At 36.4% G+C, this 16,877-nt stretch overlaps 1 protein-coding gene across 1 annotated transcript in view; it reads left to right on the forward strand.

Moving 5' to 3' along the window:
- Window positions 1-16,877, forward strand: part of PPP3CA (protein phosphatase 3 catalytic subunit alpha) — a 322,050-nt gene that overhangs the window by 13,488 nt on the left and 291,685 nt on the right. The gene's annotated exons all lie outside the window — the stretch shown is intronic.

Genomic DNA, 16,877 nt, shown 5'->3' on the forward strand with positions numbered 1-16,877 from the left:
CATTTTATTAATGCAGGCCAAGTTGAATTGCTTTTTCTAGTAACCTTGATGTATTGAATACCCAGCCTTCTCATCTCCCTCCCCAGGAATTTTCATGTAAACTTATAAGCTAGGTCTCCTTCACTCTGGATGTTGTGATTATTTTATACAATTGTAAGCACAAAATTTCAAGTGTCACCTTAATTTGATTTAATCATGCTTACCTCATTTTCTGATTCTAGCCTTTTCAGATATTTTTAAACATCTGGATTTTTCTCTCTTCTTTTTAGTTATTTGCCCCAATTTATGTCCTTAGTAGATCTGCCCAGGCCTTTATCTAATAAGCCTGGCAACCAAATGAATTTTTGGAGCCAGTCAGTCTGGATGAGTGAGTTCACAAATCTTTAGTTTAGATTCTGCATCTGTAACATGGGAAAATAATCCCACGTGTGTTAAGAAACTTGATCTTTTCCTTACCTAATTGATGTATTTTTTCTATAGCTGTACTCTGGAATGATAAATTAAAAAAAAAAAAAAAAAACGTCTAATGGCTTTTGCCTACCCTGAGATTTATTTAAAAATTTTGTCATTTCAGGGAGTGGAAAAATATTTTTTAAAGGAATAATGATTAGAAAGTTGGTGTGTTTATTACTGGCATATGTCTTGGACTATGTGATTTCACACAATTATACTTCTGTTCACTTGTCAGCTACTTTGCTTCTCTATCGGATCTTGCTCAAAGTAAATAAACAAGTAATAAAGGGTCTTTATGTATTTTTGAGCTTTCTATTCTAAAAACATTAATAACATTTCTGCGTACGGCACGCCCTGCACACGCATTACTTACTTTTATCCTTCCAATAACTCCGAGGCAAGGGGAGAATCAGTTCCTTTCCAAGGTCACATAAACGAGCAAGTGGTGGAGCAGGCATTTGGACTTGAACAGTCTTAACTCCAGATTCTATTTTTTTTCCACCATAACATTACGTTGAAGTGCATACAAGGCCAAATTCATTAGGCAGTATGCATTAACTTTTAGAAAATATACTTTATTAGGGATTTGATTTTACATACAATATTGTTGGTACTGGACATTAGCTTAGTGAGAACATAATTGGCCTTTTCTGTGGTAGGGAAAGCTAGCACTTTTGTGGAGCAAGTATTCTTGCTTCCTTTTTAGAAATATGTAGCTGAAGCTCACAAACAATCGGACTGGACTGTGAATTAGGCTTTACTTGGCATTACTGACCTTATCACAGTGTTAGAAGACAAACCAATTTAAACCATAAAAAAGTGCTTTATGAGTTACATAAAAAAGGTATTTTTATTGGGCCTTGAGTTTTTCCGCTAGGTTAACACTGGAAAAAAACCAAACACCTCGTGTTAGCTATTGTAAATACTGTTGGCCTTTGTTTTAGAGACTTTGCTTCTTTATATTCATTTTTATATTTTTGTCACTAAAGCAAATAAAGGAAGCCACACATAGCTAAAGTGAAAGCCACTTCAAGGAGACATCACATGAAACATTTTGAGGAGGGAGTTATGTGGTTTTATTGTAACATGCAAATGTGAATTGTTTTGCGATCAGAATTTTTCATTTACCACTCGTAAGTATTTGGTACTGTGATGGCTGTTTAGGACTAGCCTAGTTGCACTTTCAAACTGATGTCATAATTATGTAAAAGAAAAGAGTGATGATTCTGATTCAGAATTTTAATGCTCTCTGAGGCAGGTGATTAGAGAAATTATGTCTTTATTCACATGATTGCTAAATAACATTTCTGATCCAAGCGATTCTGGTTTGACTGACTTTGAGAAGACTTGTGCTTGTGAAGGAGTTGCAGGTCATGGGCGCAGGTGGAAGGGAAGATTAGCACCTTGCCTGGATCCCCTGAGTCTGTAAATTCAAGGAGCTCCAATTTCATACTGGGGCCTCTAGCTTTCCCTTGCTCATGGCTAATACCTCTGTATGTGGGGAAATTTCTTCCCTGCTGGAATCAGCTTGGTTCACATTTTCTTTTTCTTTCCTTTTGCCCATGACATTTTTGTGAACCTTCGACTTCAAATATGCTGCTTCTTTTTTTTTTAATGTTGTTTAAAGGTGTACCTTAACGCATAGAAGAAAAAAAATAACTTTAATTCTTAAACAGAAGTACAACTAGGGTGTTTTATTGACAGTTCTTATGTTAACTTATATATATTGAAATATAAGCTCTTTCATGGCCTGAAAAAAACAAAATATACATTACAACTTTCCTGCTGTGTGTGCTTATTTTAATCCTTGAGCCAGACCTTGTCTGAAATAAGCGTTACCTTTTAAGGAAATAGATATAATTATGTCTAGTGTTTATTATTGCACACACACATATAATTTGAATGTTATTAATATAGGGAAAATATCAGATAAGTTTGTGTTAAAGTAGGAATATCTAAATAGAATAGCAAATGATTAAGTATTTCATTCATTCCATGTATGAACAATGCGAGAAATATATAGGAAACGTGCCTGAGTACAGCTGTTTAAGATGTGGCTTTAACTTGTCCTAAGAGTGAAATTGTAAAATAATAGCATAGAGTGTTTCTTTTGAGAACTCCCCTAGTAAAGGCAACTTCTGAACCCACTTCACTGTTTTTTGCTCTTTCGTGAATGAATGAGGGAGGTTTGCATATTTGTAGTACATTCCAGGTTTTAGAATTTTTTTCTTGTGGAAGAGAGGCATGCCCCTGAGTCCCATTCAGTCACAACATTTGGTTAAAATTCAGTTGGAATGGACGTAAGTGAGATTCAATATGCCATTTCTTCTGTAAGTTCTGTTAAAAAAAGGAAATACGCATTAAATAGTTTTCTGTCCATCCACTATTTTTAATATATTTTATTCTTTCACTTTTATGATAAACTGTATATTGTAAAATTGTGCACTTTCCTCTGTGCAGGGTTTACAACTGAGGAGTTTTGTGAATGGTTTGATTTATTTCCGGAATGATGGAATTGTATCCAATAAATGTGTATATTTAAATGATTGCACAATTATGTTTTAATTATGTTACAGATGATAAAGGTGCCATTTGTTCTTGAACTTCTGTCCTTTGAAGGGATAGCACCAGAAATGATATTTTGCTTTTGATTATTTGGCATGTAGTCAAGACATTACTTTCCTCCTGAACTGCTGTCCCCAGTTACTGTCTAGAGATTTTCATAAATGAAGGGAGTGAATAGAAGGAAAAACTGGTTTACTTGCAGTCAGGGCAATAGTGTAGCAGCTAGAAGTGGTGTTTGTCAATAGGTCACTCTGAATTTATTTGCGTTCTTATGCAAGAAACCTTTTTATGCATTTAGCTCAGCCCTTTGCATTCTGGATAATTCATTATGTGCTGCGTGTTGCTATTTCTGATGGTATAATGTTAAGAAAGAGGTAATAGAGAGGACTGAAATAGCAAGATGATGGTATACCGTCTTCATTCTTCACAGACCCACCTGTTTCTATTTTAGCAACACTTTACCATTTATTTTATTTTATTTTTTTTGCTTTTTAAATTGGACCCATTTGGATTAAAATTAAATTCATCTTTATGATGTGACTGCTTGGTGTCAGTTATTTTTAAAAATGCTGTTTTGTATTTTTTAAAAAAAATCTCTGTGGTAATCTTTATGATGTGGTTAATATGGAGACCTGTTCTGTTGAAGAGTACACTGTATTTTGTGGATCAGAGAGGTTAAATGATTTGTTCATGATCACAGAGCTAATCAGTAGAGAAGCTGAGATTCCTAAACAGCATTTGAAATTATTTTGGAAATTTTTAAACATACATAGAAGTTGAGAGAAGAGAACAGTTGACTGTTGTGTGACAGTCCCACAGATTAATCATTGAGCTATCCAGGTTTCACTGTTTGCTTTATTTATTCCATTTCCTTTTTTTTTTTTTCTGAAGTATTTTAAAGTAGATCCCAAACATTGTTTTCAACTGTGCAAATTTTGACTATGGGACAAATGTTTTATCTCTATACCAAATCGTCTTAGAAGAGAATGTCATAAGGTGAAGACTGTGAACAAATAGAAGCCATATATTTCTAGAAAACAAGTTTATATGTGCATTCAGTTTGCTCTTCATTTATTAATGAAATAGCAGTGAGATAGCTAATTACTTTTTGAGTACTTATTTTGGGCTAAGAATAGCCACTCATGCTGCATGCCTCTTAGCTCACGCAGTGTTCAATAACTCTGTACTCTATAATACTTCCTTGTGGGTTCAAGTTGCTTTTTTAAAAAAATAAGTATCTCTTTACATAAAATTAAAGTATTTTGCAATCTACATTCTCTTAAGTCATAATGTCTTTTCCACTCCTCATCTTTAATACTAATTGTAATAGTACATTGATGAAGGTATATTGCTGGTTGCTGCTCAAAAGTGTGGTCCATAGACCAATGTCATCAGCATTGCCTGGGAGCATAGCAGAAAAACAGAATCCCAGGCCATCCCCCATACCGTTTGAATCAGTCTGCATTTTAAGTAAGATCTTCAGGTGATCTATATGCATATTAACGTTTGAGAAGTTCTGGATAGCACTTAAACAGTGCCTCTCAAGCATGCTGCACATTACAATCACCTGGAAAACTTTTAAAGCTACCAATGCCCAAACCCTGACTCTCTAGGTGAGAGGCCCCAGGACCCCCCCCTTTTTTTTTCCCCTTAAGTCTCCCAGGTGATTCTTCAGGCTTTGGTTTAATAGGACTAGTGCAGTGGTCGGCAAACTCATTAGTCACCAGAGCCAAATATCAACAGTACAACGATTGAAATTTCTTTTGAGAGACAAATTTTTTAAACTTAAACTTCTTCTAACGCCACTTCTTCAAAATAGACTCACCCAGGCCGTGGTATTTTGTGTAAGAGCCACACTCAAGGGGCCAAAGAGCCGCATGTGGCTCGCGAGCCGCAGTTTGCCAATCACGGGACTAGAGTATCTTTCCGTTTTGTTTCAGCTACTTAACTCTAAGCAAAACATTTCATCTTATAAATTGTATATTGAAAATGATGCTATCGATATAAATAGAATTGAAGATGAAAAAAATTCTGGACTTAGACTTAATCTTTTTGGTGATGACAATTCATTGACACCTCTGTAGAAAATAACTTCCTTTTATGCAAGACCACACTTCTTCACTGTTCTTATCTTCCCTTGGCACTAGGGAAGACAATGCTGCCAATATTTATTGTCTATTCTTTGTCCCATTCTTTCCTTCAGGTGAATTACACAGAGGGAGACAGGGAGATATGGAATATCAAGTGGATAGACTCTGGACCAAGAGTCATTAAATGAATTTATAAGATTATACTAGATAGGTTTCTAAGTATTCTAATTTTGTTCTTAAATTTTTTTTCCTTGTGTGGTCATGGGTATTTGCTTTTCTTTGAGTCAGTGACTAACAATTCTAGGCCTATATTGTTAATTCAGTTACTGAGGGTTTAGTAAATGCAGCCACATGAACAAAGTGGTGTTGCTGTGCTGCTTACCCAGTTTTGTTCGGCAGAGTGATTTAAAGCATGGGCTCTGGAACCAAACTACTTGCATTGCACCCTCTGCTGCTTATATGCTTGTAACCAGGGGCAAATTATTCATGTGCCTCAGGTTGCTTGTTTCCCAACCTGTGAAACAGAGTAGCCTTAAGAGCACTTACCTCTAAAGTTGCGGTAGGGATTAAATGAATTACTAAATGTGTAAAACACTAAGAAGAATGCCTGGCACATAGTAAATGCCATGTAAGTTTTTGCTGGTAGTATTACTATTATTAAATATTTCATACCTCAACGAGAAAAGGTGGCTTGTATGTGAAAGCATAGACAACCTAATGGTTTTAACCTTTGAGAGATTCTTTAGGTTCAAATAGGATTTTTGTGCAGAGACATCGGCTCCCTGATTGGAGGAAGGACACGCTGGTTCAGACATGTATTCTGACTTGCATGTATTTCTTACTTTATTGGGTAATTGGGTTGATCAGTCCACCCTTGACAGAAGGGAGGAGGCAGGGTGTGCAAGTAACAATTATCTCACAGACACAATTAACCTTAGATTGTTGAAGTACTTTATATTCCTTAAATAAGAGCCACTGAAGAAATTCAACCTTTAGTTTTTAAAATAATTGCTTTCCCCAAAGCTCTGTAGTAGCACATTTGAGTATTTTTAAAGCCATTCATTAGATTAGTAGCATTTTATAGTTTGGCTTTATTTGAGGAATGGCTGCAGACATGGAGGAAATGTGGCAGACAGATTAGGAGGTAAGCCTGGTAGGCCTGGAGTCACTGGGATATTAGAACTGTCAAATATGGATACTTAAGGGGACTGAAAGATTACATTTTAGCCCAGTGCCTTTATTTCACCGATGACAAATTTGTGGTTGAAACATGAAGGTTTTGATGCTTTTAATGAGAAATGCACGTTCTAGTTTTACTTATTTTTGGATACTTTTCTTAATAATTAAGTGCATTTTATGCATATATGTACATATATATGTAGTTTGGCAAAAATAATACAATAGCAACATTGAGTATTTTTCTACAATACAATATTTTTGGGTCTGTTTTTACATATCTCTCTTCAAAGTCATGAGATCAGCTAACTAACTGATACCAACTGGTGATTGCATGCATTTGGGAATAGCGTATGGTATCTATTTTTTTATGGGCAAGATTAGGCATGTTTTTGTTGGCATTGAAAAAATTGCTGTGTGAAAAGAGTGACTGTTATTTACTTAACATTTAACCTGAAAGTTAAAATGTGTTCAAAACAGCTCATTTGACAACAGTTCTGAGTCAGAAGTATTAAAGGACAAATGAAATAAGGATTTCTTATTCTTCATCAGGGTCCTGGGGAAAGGGCCAACCTCCTGCAGAGGAAATGACTATAAATGGTCTTTGCAGTTAAGACATCCTCTGTTGCAACAACTGCCTTTCTGGTTGGCCTGGTTTTCCCCTTCCCTCTCAGAGAATTGCTGCTAAGAACACTTTACTCTTATTTCTATGTGAAATTAAATTTTCTTGCTCTCACTTTTGAGGCTTTGTGCGGCTTCGGTACTCAGCTGCTTGCCTTTGTTTTCTTTTGGTGTTTCCCTCCGTGAAGGCTTGTTCACTGGTATTCGGTATCCTTGGAAGGGTTCCCTTATTTCATGCCAGAGGACAACAACAAATGATCCCGTTCCTTGATCTTCTTATTATTAGCTTTTTGGGGGAGAAAATTTAGAGAAAGAAAATTACAAAAAATAAAAAAAAATTGTGCTCTCAACACTGAAGATAGAATGATATTCACTCTCACTGATGGACTTTTTGGTCTCTGCTGATGTTTTTAAGCCTGTAGGGTAGAGATTGCTTTTCTTTGCTTTAGTGATGTAATATTGCATACCAAGGTAACACCCAACACTCATTTGCCTATGAAATGCCCGTGTGTGTGTGTGTGTGTGTGTGTGTGTGTGTGTGTTTAAATGTATGTGTTTTTTGAACTCTATTTTTTTTAAATGTAATTCTGTAAGTGAATTGTACCAAAGGACTTGTGTTTCTACTTTTTATTTCAGAGTTAAACATGCATAAAAAATAAACATGTACGGACATGTTCATCTCTGTAGATCGGCTGTCCTGGAGTTTATTTATAAGCATCCTCATCTATAACCTGTAGGTGAGACAACTGAATCACAGGTTTGGACCAAATAAATAAGTGGTGGACTTTGAAGCACAAATCATGTCTTCTGTATAAGAGTCTTTCTTTAACACTTCATTTTTATTGTTGACAGCAAATATGTAATGTAAGTCTTACCAAAAATAGGTTGTCTTGTAACTGGAAGTCCAAGGGATAGATTTGGCTTTAAACAAATACTAATGCATCAGGACTCTCCTTTTTCTCCCTCTCTGATGTTGCCCTCTTCGTTGGCTTTGTACTCATGCAGGCTTATTCCATGTTGGAGCAAAGGTAACCACCAGGAAATCCAGGCTCACATGGTCTTTTCACTAGAGATCTCAGAATTGGCCGACACAGGATCCATCCAAGTCTATATGCTGTCTCTCAGAAGATTGGATAGGAGCATATAGCTGCTTTTGGATTAATCATTGTGTCCGGGTCCGATAGGCCAGCCCATGTACAAAGTAAAGACAGCCTCATTACAAATTAGAATATTGTTAGTTGAAGTCAAGATTAGAATGAAGGAATGTTTGTGATTGTGTCTGTTTTGGTCACGCTCCTGTAGCCTTTTTTTCTACTGTATTCCTAAGGACCATGACCAATCACCTAAAATCTGAGCCCTCTCCACTGCAGGAAACACATTGAAATATTATTATTATACTAGAAGCCCGATGCACAAAATTTGTGCAAGGGGCTCGGCTCCTGCTGCCGCAGCAGCTGCCTCTATCACGCCCCCGCCGCCACGGCTTCGTCCAGAAGGTTGTCTGGAAGGATGTCTGGTCTAATTAGTATATTACCCTTTTATTATTACAGATAATATGCCATTGAATCTACCCTATACTGTGCTGATCTGTTTTTAAAATGCCCTCTTCCTTCAGTGCCTAAATTTTAATATTGAAATAATACGTAAGTAAACAGTTTCATTTTAATTCATTATATTTCAGGGTAGCTGTGTTTGGGTAGTTTTTAGGGAATGCCTCCCTAATGCTAATACTAATCTCAAATGTAAGCTCTTTCATTACAATATGGGATAGCTTACTTCTGGATTTTTTTAATCTACTGCAAATGTTGTGTTTATAAATTCATAGTAGTTTCTATAAGGTAGAATACTATTTCCTGTTCTTGTTCTTAGATTGAATGATTTTTGTGTACTCTCGAGTAAGACTAGTTAGTTCATACAACTTGTAGCTGGTCTAGAAATTTGTCGAAATTAAGGAACACTAAGCAGATGTTTATGGGTGTGAGTGAACCTTAAATGGGGCACCTCCACTAGTTTATCGGCTTTCCTTGGAGACATGCCAAAGAGGTAAAAATCAATAGACTGTAACCTTAGTCACTTTTTAAATAGCATATCACTAGCTTTTAAAAGTGATAATTAATTTGTTCCTCATTCTCTTCGTGGGGCCACATATTACTGAAGGAAGGTAAGATAACTATCTCTTCTTCCTTTTTTCAGCCAGGCAGCTTTTTTTCTAATATAACTCTGAGAGAATTCTTTGCTTTAAAAAGCTCAGTAGCTCATAGGAAATTCTCTCAGTGTGTGCCTGCTTTTAAAATATTTTTTTATTATGTTCTCATTTGCTGCCAATTTAAAGGTTTTTTTTTTTTTTTTTTTTTTTTACTTTTTAGTTGAGAAGTTGCTTGTCCAACAGAAAAGGACCTACTCTACCTTGAGAAGTGTGGAAGCTTGTGTAGAATATTTTTGGAATATAGAGAGTTTGGAAAAAGTGAGAATCTCCAAACTAATGATAATTTTTAAAAATATATTTTTTTTATTGATTTCAGAGAGGAAGGGAGAGAGATCAGAGATAGAAACATCAATGATGAGAGAGAATCATTGATCAGCTGCCTCCTGCACGCCCCCTACTGGGGGGGGGGGTCGAGCCTGCAACCCGGGCATGTGCCCTTGGCCAGAATTGAACCTGGGACCCTTTAGTCCGCAGGCCGATGCTCTATCTACTGAGCAAACTGGCTAGGGCCAAACTAATGATCATTTTGCATTTCTGGAATTCCAGGTCGTTTTGTGCAGAGTTCCATGCATGTGGTAACAGAGAGTGGGCAGAACTTTGGACTGCCAGAACCCTCCTGAATCCATAGTGGCTTTTATGTTCACATAGAAAACTGCAAGAGAGATATTAAGTATAGGATTTTAGACCCTAACTTTTAGAAACCAATCAAATCTTAACCTCTCTCATCTTTAGCTATACATGAATACTTTTATTGCTCCGTTGATAGAAGACATCTGTCATATATCTGTTCTTGGTGTCTATTGCATATCTTTGTTAGTACTATGTACTGGATATACACACAGAGCAATTATTGTAGTACTATGTACATATACAACCCCAAAACATATTTTAATACACCTAATAATTTTAATAATGCTCCTAGATTAAGAGTTTATTTTAAAATGGGTTAGTTACCTGTGATGCCTAGCTCTTATCAGGTTGCCCTACATCTAAGCTCATTATTAATAAAACCTATTTACCTACCACTTCCATGGTTTCTTTAAAAAATATTTCATTATTCAAGGAAGAATAAATATTTCGCTGTTTTCTTTCATGGGAAAATTATTTTTACTTTAAAAAAGATTTAATATTGAAGTTCCTTTTTATGCTGTGAACTTCTTCAAAAGGAATTAATTTAATTGGTGCTGGAGTTTTCTGAGGCCAATCTTTTATAAACAAATGTCAGTAGGTTATTTCAGTAGTTGAACTTTTCTTCATACCATTCAATGGTTTACATTTTTCTGAATCCATTTCTTAAAAATACAAACCCAAAATTTATTCTAGAGCATGCATGTATGTTGTTCTTGTTAGTGGGCAATAATTGCTTTGATGTGTTATTTACTACACTAACCAATTTTTTTAAAAAGTGAGAAATAAGAATAGACAACACTTGTTAAGTGGCTATATGTATCGAGTACTGTTCCAACCTGTTTTCCATGCAGTACTTTATTTAATACTAGAGGCCCAGTGCACAACGTTCGTGCACTCGTTGGGGGGAGTCCCTCAGCCCGGCCTGTGCCCTTTCACAGTCCAGGAGCCCTTGGAGGATGTCCAACTGATGGCTTAGGCCCGCTCACTGCGGGGTGCGGGCCTAAGCCACAGTTGGACATCCTTAGTGCTGCCGCCAAGGTGGGAGAGGCTCACGCCACCGCCGCTGTGCTAGCCAGCAGTGAGCCCGGCTTCTGGTTGAGCAGAGCTCCCCCTGTGGGAGCGCAATGACCACAAGGGGGCAGCTCCTGTGTTGAGCATCTGCCCCCTGGTGGTCAGTGCACGACATAGCGACCAGTCTTTCCGCCATTCGGTCGATTTGCATATTACCCTTTTATTATATAGGATGCAGAACAACTTTAAGGGGTAGGTGCTGTTATTAATTCTCATTTTCCAGATGAAGAAATTGAGTCATAGAAGGAATAATTTCCAGGGTCACACAGTTTGTAAATGGTGACATTGGGATTTCAGCCCAGAGACTCTGGTTCCATATCCCATTGTTCAACTACCAGTGTGTCTCTCAAAAGAGTGTACGATTGCCGAGACTATCATCAGTTAAATCATCAAGTAAACCTAAGCTGACAAAAATCCAGTTTGTTAAATAGCATTCTCTGATTTTGAAAAATGGACAAATAATATTGTTGGTATTGAAATATTATTTTACATGACAAATAATTCCCATTATATCATATGTATTTAGCTATAACATTATTTTTGTGTTTAATTTTGATCCTTGGAAATCTATCTAAATATAAAGAATGACAAAATATACTAAAACACATAAAATCAAATCATGTACAGAGAGTTGGAAGAGACAGGGAATGTTTAGTCTAGCATTTAGGTTTGTGGGGAGATAAGGAAATTCATTTGTCTGGTAAATTTTCTCAAATACATGAAATTGAAGGAAAAATTCTACTATCATGATTATGGATCCAGTTAGTAGAAATTACATCATTGGAGAAATTGAAGGTTGCATGTGTGTGTGTGTGTGTGTGTGTGTGTGTGTGTGTGTGTGCGCGCGCGCGCGCGCGCATTTATGTGGTGGGAGTGCTGATGAGGATCGCCAAAACTGTGTTTAAGGAAGAACTCATGACCTGGCTTATTTTGCTGAGGATTATTTGGATGGCTTTGCCCAGCTCACTGCAGTGAGATAGATGATGGAAAATGATTGTGGGAAGTTGGGAAGGTTTATGAGAGAGAGGAGGATAGGGTAAATGCCATGAGGAGTAGAACATTACGGAAAAAATATTTAAGGAGAACTTCAAGGACACTTGCTTTGTTGTGTATGAAATGACTCCCTCTATCTCCCCTCAAAAGTTTTGTAAACATCAACTTCATTTGGTTAGTGCTTTTGAGTTATGTTTGCATTTTTCTCAAATGCTTCATTATAACCAACTTCTAGGAGAACAGACTGGCTTGTGGGTGACAGCAGGGACCAAAAAAGCTCACTTTTGTTCAAATTACAATACAAATTTTCTGATAGTGTTTGTAAGTACTAATGTAACTAACATATTTGAGAATAGTTTTAAATCTATATAAATGCTTTTGCCTGGATTAATTATTGAAGCACCTTTCAGATTTGATTTCTTACCATCATTTGCATTTTCTCCTGAGTTCTCTATTTTGTTTCTGTCCTCTGGATGTTGGAAGAGTTTTAGAACATAAATGACAGTTTAAACTCAGTGGCACCCGCATTGGTAGAGTTTATCATCTAATGCAATGCCCTATATTCTTTTCCTGGAAAAAAATGACCATTTATAAAACAAATCCTGCTTGATTTTGTCCGATAGACCCAGAAGTTCATTATAGTGTAAATGGTGAAAATAAAAGTAAAGTTTTCCAAGAAAATAAAACCACATGTATTCATTTTATTATCTACTAGAGGCCCAGTGCATGAATTCATGCACCAGTGGAGTCCCTCGGCCTGACCTGTGGGATTGGGGCGAAACTGGCTCTCTGACATCCCCTGAGGGGTCCTGGATTATGAGAGGGCGCAGGCCAGGCCGAGGGAGCCCACAGGTTCACGATAGGGGCTGGGGAAGGATGCGGGAGGTTGGCCAGCTGGGGAGGGACTTCGGGACGTCTCCAGAGTGTGTCTAGTCCATTTCGCTCAGTCCTGATCGGCCAGACCCCAGCAGCAAGCTAACCTACTGGTCAGAGCATCTGCCCCCTGGTGGTCAGTGCATGTCATAGCAACGGCTGAGTGCCTTAGCATATCATTAGCATATTACACTTTGATTGGTTGAACGGCTGATCGGACAACCAGACACTTAGTATATTAGGATTTTATTATATAGGATAATGAGATGAAACCAGTGGGATAATATCTTCTACCTAGGAAATAATACTGGGTCTATCCCTTTCTGTTATCTCCAATTTGATTTATAATATTATTAATAAATTGGAGAATATATACAAACTTCTATGCCTCCAGGTAACATTCTTACCTTCCATTTTAGTAATAATAAAACTGGTTTTAACTGCTGCCCTGCCAGAAAACCTATATTTCCAAGGCTCCTTTATGCCAGGTGAGTGCACGTAACTACATTTTATGTAGTAGGAAGAATTTGAAGTATTGAGTGTTACTTTGAGAAATAACCTTAAAAAGGATGAGTAGCACAGTTCTTTTTCTAATTCCTTCAGTTTGTTTCCTGGATCACAGATATGATGGCTGGAACTCTGTCAGCCATTGTGGATGATGAGGATAAGAATCACACACTAGAGAATATGAAGCAATCAGCCAAAAGGTGTCTGGGTCCTTGATGACTTTGTGCAATTTCCGTACTAAGTCTGGATTTTCCAACTTGAATTATTTTTTGTAAGAGAGAATTATACTTCTCTTATATAAGTCATTGTTATTTTGGGTTTGCCATATGCAGCTGAATTTAATTCTAGCAGGTATAATTCATTTTCCCATACCAAAAAAGCCAGCAAATAGGACCTTTTCTGGATATTTTATTTTATTTGAATATATTCATTTTTATGGACATATTTCTGCATTCTGAATGACAGACTGATTCCAACATGTAAATATCGGAGAAGAATCAGAAGCAGCAAAGTGCATATAGAGGGAAGAGCATGAACTTAACTTCAAATTCTGTTGGTTATGTGATGTTGGGATAGTTATTTAACCACATTTAGTCTCAGTATCATCTTTTGTAAAACTAAAGTTGTGGTGTTTTCCAAAAGTTATTGTTGAATAAATGTGAGTAGTTGGCTTAAAGTGTACCACATAGTAGGCTCAGAATTTACATTTGTTAGTTACCATTTTTCCTTTACATTAAGAGATATGCAATCATGTCAAGTGGCATATTCCTCTAATGGCACTGAGGAAATAAAGAAGCCAGAAAATGGACCACATTAAGTCTGAAGGCAGAAAAAAGAAGTGAAGGAAACTTATGTCAAATAGGAGAATAGAATAGTCATCTAAGGCTACAGACAAAAAGGTGACTCAAGAATTCAGTGCACGGCCCTGGCTGGGTAGCTCAGTTGGTTGGAGCTTCATCCCCATATGCGAAGATTGCAGGTCAGGGCATATATTAGAATCAATGATCCCTGGTCAGGGTGCACCTACCAGAATCAACCAATGAGTGTGTAAATAAGTGGAACAACAAATATCTTTCTCTCGCTCTCGCTCCTGCTCTCTCTCTCTCTCCCCTCTTCCTCATTCTCTAAAAAAATAAAATAAAATAAATAAATAATAAAACATAAAAAAGAATTCAGTGCAATGAAAATTGGTTTTTAGGACCTAGTACTTACGTTCTAAGGTAAATTTCAAGGCTTTATAGAGCGAACAGCTAAGTAGGACTGTGATGTTTAAATGAAATAGCAATCAAACCAAGAGCTACTTGATTTTCATGATGTTTTGGAAAACAAAACAAATAAAAAATACTGTCCTGCTGTAGAGCAGTTTCTATAAAAGACAAGAATAAGCAATGACTTATAATGAAGAAAGGTGGCCATTCAAATAACTTAAAGTAACAGATTTGAGGAATTTTTGTATTTTGCTTACAATATCCTCTGTGGTTCAAGTGAAAAATATAGAAATCATCTTATAGGGATTACTTTTATTCTCTTAAAAATAGATTGAGCCCTGACTGGTTTGGCTCAGTGGATAGAGCGTCGGCCTGATGACTGAAGGGTCCCAGGTTCAATTCCAGTCAAGGGCATGTACCTTGGTTGCAGGCACATCCCCAGTAGGGGGTGTGCAGGAGGCGGCTGATCTATATTTCTTTCTCATCAATTTTTCTAACTCTCTATCCATCTCCCTTCCTCTCTGAAAAAATCAATAATATATATATATTTTTTAAAAAATAAATTGAGCTAGATATTTTTCTTTAAGTTATTTAAAATGATAAATGGTAAGAAGGGTATTTTAGTGCCTTGTAGTTTTCACAACAGAGAAGCAACGTAACAATTACCATTTTGAAAATTAAATATTTTGGTAATTTGGCTGGTAATATCTCCTTAATTAAAATGTGACAACTAACTTTAAAACTTATTCTTTAAAATCAACATATGTTGAAATATCTACAGTAATGTTGCCAGTGCAAGTATTGGATAGTGTAGTGCAAACATATTTTTGCAAATATCTGATTCCCTTAGTTTCTGGATTGTGTCCCAGTTTTAAATGGAGGGTAGGTGGTGAAATTGTGAGGCATTAAATGCACTTAAAATTGCAAATGCATTCTCATTGTCTCTCACAATTACTTGACAGCTTTTGACCAGTGTCTCCTGTTCCACAGTATTGACTGTGGTCTCCTAGCCTTTGTCCCTCAAGTGAAGTTCTCCTGAGAAGAGATTTTGGGATCATTTCCCCGTTTTTATTTGTTCTTGAATCAGCTAAGATTGCCTTTAATCATTTCAGTTCTCATATACAAAGCCATCTAAATGTTAAATTTAATAGAGTTTTTTAAAATCCAAACAAGAGGTATCGTATATAATTTTATTTTCATTTAAAATTGTTACTAAGAAAGCCAGCATAATCCATTTGCTTATAATAAATCATTTCTTCTTCTAGGAACTTTTAGTTTGTTTAATGGGACTCCTGAGTAGACAGACGTGCAGCCTGAATTGCTTAGGCTCTGAAAACATTTCAGATGTAAGGTTCTATCAACATGGAGTGCTGATCTCCACACATACTATGAAAAAGGCTGGTTGGGAAAGTTAGGGGTGGGTGTTCTCCTGCAACTCAGAACATAAGCAGAAATGAAGAGAAATTGTATAAAACCTCCATGTCTGTCATGTGTGCTGATGTCAGCTATACAAATAGGAACATTAATTTGAACTTTCAGACAATGACCCTTCTAAAATGTAATACATCTTAGATAGAAGAAAACTCTGCATTGGCCTTAAGTCAGAACCTCATTGATATGTCCCAGAGAGTAATTCCATATATTGGATTCTCTAATAACTCGGAATTTCTTGGTATTAAAAGAGAGATGTTTATTATAGAAAAAAGTGCATTCCTGCTCATAGGATGTTTTTGGAATAAAGAATTATGGAGCTTTAGGACAATGCAAGAATTTGAGAGGTCTAAGTTCTGAAGGATTTGGTTAAATAGGAAGAAAAGAAGGAATGAAGAAATTTTTGAAAATGTATTAGAATGCTCTTCTCAATAACTTGTCTTATGTTTTGGTTTACATGTTATGTATTCTGTTTTTTTCTGCAGCCAAAATATTACTGTGTCATAGATACTGGTTATCCTGCCACTGCTTTTTTAATGTGCCCAGTGGTGTTATCCTCCACAGAAAGCATCTAGGTTCACTTGTTTGGCATTTTGATTGTCTTTATACATATGTTTTTTGTTGGCTATTTGTCACTATCTTCACACTTTACTTATTTTAAATCATTAAAAATTACTTGAAGTTTTTAAATAAAATAATTATGCAGCTTAATTTTTCTAAACATTTTATTAAAGAAGGAGCTCTTTTAACTTTTTTCATTTTATACAAAATCTCTGTACATTTACTAAGTGAATGGTCATTCATCCAATCTAATAACTAAAATAATTCATGAATGTTATTTCTATAAGAATGTAAAAATAGGATTCTAGATATTTCATACATTTGTTTTTGCTTTTTAGGTAAAAATCTCCAAAGTTGATTTTTCTATTAACTATTTATTTATAAAACTAGAGGCCTGGTGCACGGAATTCATGCACTGGGTGGGGGGTTCCCTCAGCCTGGCCTCCACCCTCTTGCAGTCCGGGAGCCCTTGGGGGATGTCTGACTGCTGGC

Source organism: Cnephaeus nilssonii (genome assembly GCF_951640355.1).
Source record: "Cnephaeus nilssonii genome assembly, chromosome: 1".
In the NCBI taxonomy this organism is placed as follows: Eukaryota; Metazoa; Chordata; class Mammalia; order Chiroptera; family Vespertilionidae; genus Cnephaeus; species Cnephaeus nilssonii.